The 4,955-nt window shown below is 36.4% G+C and overlaps 1 protein-coding gene across 3 annotated transcripts in view; it reads left to right on the top strand.

Annotated features, from left to right (window-relative positions):
* The window catches only part of LOC108759134 (rap1 GTPase-activating protein 1), a 137,270-nt gene that overhangs the window by 15,887 nt on the left and 116,428 nt on the right, over positions 1 to 4,955 (top strand). For 2 of the 3 annotated variants that reach the window (XM_018504439.1, XM_018504437.1), the window contains exon 1: positions 4,747 to 4,864. The exons of the other annotated variant lie outside the window; for it this stretch is intronic. The gene's annotated coding sequence lies outside the window, so the exon portion shown is untranslated. Of the gene's footprint in view, positions 1 to 4,746; positions 4,865 to 4,955 lie in introns of those variants that run through there. 3 annotated transcript variants of the gene reach the window in all.

Genomic DNA, 4,955 nt, shown 5'->3' with positions numbered 1-4,955 from the left:
CCCCCCCCTCCCCCCCCCCCGCCCTCCCTTCCCCGTTTTTTCTTCTGTACTTCCCCTGTTGAACGTTTTTCAGCCATCATGCCACTGTTGAGTTTTGGCCGCAGCAGGTTTCTCTTCCGCGCTTAAAATAATTGGAGCGCGATTCGAAATCTGATCTGAAGTGAGCATCAGATAATGTCGCTATTAGAAAGCCTCGCCATTAAGAGATCAACATTATAGTTCATTAAAGCGGTTCTATAATGAAATTTTAAGAAGTAAAACTGAAGCTTTAAGTCTTAAATCGTAAAAAAATTGTCTAATCACAGTCGAATTTGAGGAAAATAATCGGCTGTGATTGATCAATTTCTTACGCCTTGTAGACCTGATCGCACCAACGTTACTTTGATTTTAAGCGAGGCTTAAAACTCTTTCTATCTGTCTCTTTTTGACTTTAAAACAGATAGAGTCTTTCTCTTAAAGTCAAAGTAACGTTGGTGCAGCTGGGCCTTAAAACTGATTCTAAATAAGTCGGTAGTCGGAAATCAAAGTCTTAACCAGTCTTATAGGCTTTACAATAAGTCATTATCTAAGCTTAAGTCTTAAGTCGTAAGAAATTGACCAATCACAGTTGAATGTGAGAAGTATAATTTACTATGATTGGTCAATTTCTTATGGTTTAAGACTTGAAGCTTAGGTACTTAATGACTTATTGTAGAAAGCCCATTAACCTAAATAGGTGACTATGATTTTTCGCATCTACAAGTAGTTAATTGTACAGCGGGTCATTTAGTTCAACTAATTGGAAGGAATAAAGTCGAATTTGGCCACTCTTAAGAAAATCGATAGTCAGTTGCAATACAAGTTGACTGTTGGCCAACTTCATCGATGCATTAGTAAAACTTAAGACTACCGACTCATTGTAGAATCAGCATAAGACTTTAAGCTTCAGTTTTACGCCTTAAAATTTTATTATAGATGCCGCTTAATGTGTTATACTATCTCTATTTATGGGCTTTCTACAATAAGCTATTACTCAAGCTTTATGTCTTAAGCCGTAAGAAATTGATCAATCACAGTCGATTATTTTTCTCAAATTTGACTGTGATTGATCAATTTCTCATGGTTTAAAACTTAGGTAATGTTATTGTATTGTAGAAAGCTCATTAAGCCGAATGCTTCTGGCATTATTATTCTCGTGAAGGTCAAGTAAATATACGTTTTATATGAGTGAATGAAATTCATTTACCAAGATAAACATTGAATATGTAGATATATTGTTACGCCAATGTTATGAGTGTAACATGCTATTATTCTTGGTTTTTTGCGTAAATTCTATTTACTAAAATATCACAAACTTACTATTGTAATCATTATCGTGAACAATTTAATATTCATTTTCTTCAAGAAATTACGAAATAGGAAGTATTCTTTGTAGTCTTTTATAAATAATTCTATATGTAAATAATTATGTATAGTATTAATCATTCATATTTTATATTTTGTTTTGTAATAATATTTCCACATGTAACTTCGCAATAGCGTGTTTGCATATTGCTCGCAAAGAAGTATGTGTTGCTGTTTCTACCAGAATTGCAGTAATTAAGTCGGTATTTGTTGATGCCTACGATAACTTTGAGTAACAACTTTGAGTAACATGCCAGCAATTTTCTAACAACTTTAAAATCATTATCAAAATTCGTGCTGTTATTATGTTATCACAATAATGTATAGTATCATAAAATGCTGTCATATTGTCGACGAGAGGTATCCTTGATCCTGCTATATTGTCATGGAACTACTGGCAATACATATATGTATGCATAGCCTGAGTATTGCTAGATATACTTGAAATCATTGAAGACAGGTATTCGACAAGGTGCCAGCATCATAGGCAATCAAAGATTTATGCGATTTTACTGGGACATGTTTGATCATCTAGGATTCAAATATATTTCATATCAATTTCTCGAATCACATGGAACTTGTTAGCATACGACAGGTATGTGCTTGTCTTATATAATAAAGGGAGGAAAGGAAAGAGGGAAACATCCTCATTCCGTCGGCTTAACCAGTAATTGCTGATCGACTGTCGAGCGGAGATGATCGTTGAGTAATAAATTATATTCACTAGGTACGGGAATTATGCGATATCATGTGCACGTCCCTCGAGAGGCAAATAGGGCGGTAGTGAAGAGCGAAAGAACGGAAACGACCTTGAGGAGAGGAATAGCGCACTCTGGTCGGTAGAGAGAGAGAGAGTGGGGGGAGGGGAGGATGCTACCGGCATTCGACCCCGCTATTTCGATTAGCTAACGAGACTGCCATTCGTTGCGATCAGATCATCGAGAACTAGGTCACTAGGGTTTTTTAAGGACCTCGTGTTCTCTCCCACATTCTTATTTGCAATGAATGAAGCGCGTTATGCATGTTCGATGAACAAGTTGAGAGTCTACTATTAATAAAACGCCTCTATATTAAATTCTTCTCACTAAATATCATTTTCTGACAGAAGGAATAAAGAAAAAGAATATACTTTCCTATTTTTCTCTACGTGATTGGTCGATTCGTTTACACTGCTTACGTTTTATTACCTTACGTTTTTTATGTATTTCTGACTTAAGTGATTAAAATGATAATTAAGTTTGCCCATGTTCATCATCGGCTCGTTCAAGAATTTTACGTATTTACAATCGCGACGAGATTCTGAGATCTGAATGCAAATTTGATATACAATATGTTGATGTCGTGCACGCGAACGACACGCGTCGATTTCAGACGAAAATTAACGACCGCGTGTTAATGGTGGTTGGGGGGAGCGCACAAAATAATTCCGCTAAATTTAACGATCACAATAGGGTCCGAAGAAAAAACGTGTGTGCCTAGTAATTGGCTATTCTACTCGCGATACATCCGGGTACTGTACCTACCCCTGCAAGGGATTATATCTCTTACAAATGAACCAGTTCTAAGCGAAGGGACTATTTTTTCCCGATCATGAGGACCAGTAAAGAATAATTACGCATAAGTTATATTTCGAAATTTAAATGACAAAAATGATATATTCTAATAAATCAAAATTAAAAATGTATGTACTTATACTATAGTTAATATTATATGTATGTTAAAATTATAAATTTTGAGATACGAAAGATGAATGTTCGTGAAAAAGACAACTCTTCCTTAATGATACTAATTTATTTTCAACTAATTACATTTAGTTATATAACTAAATGTAATTAGCTGAAAAATAAATTAATATCATTAGCACTATTATGTAATGTGCTATATCTATGAACGATTGTTACGGTTATCTATGCATTTTTATCAGTATATCATGTATTATCTACAGTACATTACTGTAATTTGTTAGAGTTTTTGATTTATTATAGTGTGAATACAAAGTGTGAATAACTTCTTTCAAGTGGCAACCTTATCAGACAGGTGCGCGGTGTTGGAACACGGTTGTAGCATGAAAGGAAAGTGGGTTTTCCGTGTGCTCAAGAGAGTTTTAAATTTCCCGGAGGCTTTATCGGGCACAATTTCCTTGGGAAATTTATCGCAACAAATGTTAGTATCTCACGAATGTACATGATGAATATATAGACATGATGCACATATTCGAACGTTTATTTTTATCTACTCTCAGGCTTCGCGTCGTATATTAATAAATTCCATTCCGACACTGTAAATCTTGACCATCTCGAAAGAATTTGAGCCGGAAAAATTTCCGTAATCGACCGCTGTGAAATCCATAATGTTCTTCTCGAGCCTCAAGCGATCTTCCGTGGTCGAACAACGGGGCATACTATTAGTATATATGTTCGGTAACTAGTCTCGTGATTTTCCGCTGGTCTCTTCCCTGTGCTATTATCTCAATATCGAAAATTGTTGGTCTTGCTGTGCCATAATGGCATCAACGTAGAGGACGTCTAAATCACTTAACCCTAAGCTAGTCTAATCTAATCTGACCTTTTCTAGGCTAATTTTCTTCTTGTGAATCCCTCAAACAAAGAAGAAGACCATCATTGACATTCTCAGGCACAAAAGAACTAAGAATTTAGAGATTAAAAGCAGTTGGACTTAGGAGTCTATGTTTTCATTGTTTACATACGTGATGAAAAATAAATATGAAAAGATATAATTGTCAATGGACGGTTTTGACAGTTCATACAATTACAGAACAATCGATATGGTTCAGAATTGACTTGTATCACATTAGTAAAAGTTAGTAAAAGAAATTACAAAGCCTCCTAAAATGTGGAAATAAAATAGTTTTATGAGTAGAGAGGAGAAGAGGAGGAGAGAGAGGAGAGAGGAGAGAGAGGAGAGAGGACAGAGAGAGAGAGAGAGAGAGTAGAGAGAGAGAGAGAGAGAGAGAGAGAGAGAGAGAGAGAGAGAGAGGGGTTTAAATAATCCTAGACACACGTTGAGGATATTTTAAAAGTACTTAAAAACATTCGATGATAACTGATATCATTAACTATTGATGATAATTGATAGCACTCAAGGCATCGAGAACGATGCCTATTGGCTCCTGAAAGAGCGCAAACATCTTATCGGATATGAAAGACCGGCGATTCTCGATGAGTGGTTCGCGAAGTCCTCTTCTTGAGGACCTCGAACAGGAGTGGAAAGTGGAGGTAGTGGAGGAACTGAGCGAATAGTGGACGAGGTAGAGAAAGAGGTGGCGGAGGAGACTATTGCGGTGGGAGCGAGTGCCACTGACGATGCAAGTACGAACAGGCTCGTTAAACAGTTCGACGCTTCGATATGCTTCGTGTCTCTCGTCTTCTTCTCTTCGGTGTTTCACAACGAGAAAGATTTCTTGATCAGTGTCGAGTTTTGATGAAAAGTGCGAAAGAAAGTGTTAACTATATACGAAAATGTAGTGTATATATATTTTTTATATCTATATCTACACACACACACACACACACACACACACACACACACACACACACACACACACACACACA

This window comes from Trachymyrmex cornetzi, unplaced genomic scaffold (genome assembly GCF_001594075.2).
Source record: "Trachymyrmex cornetzi isolate Tcor2-1 unplaced genomic scaffold, Tcor1.1 scaffold169, whole genome shotgun sequence".
NCBI classification, from domain to species: domain Eukaryota; kingdom Metazoa; phylum Arthropoda; class Insecta; order Hymenoptera; family Formicidae; genus Trachymyrmex; species Trachymyrmex cornetzi.
Note: the sequence above shows the minus strand (reverse complement) of the source record. Positions and strands in the feature narration are given on the sequence as shown.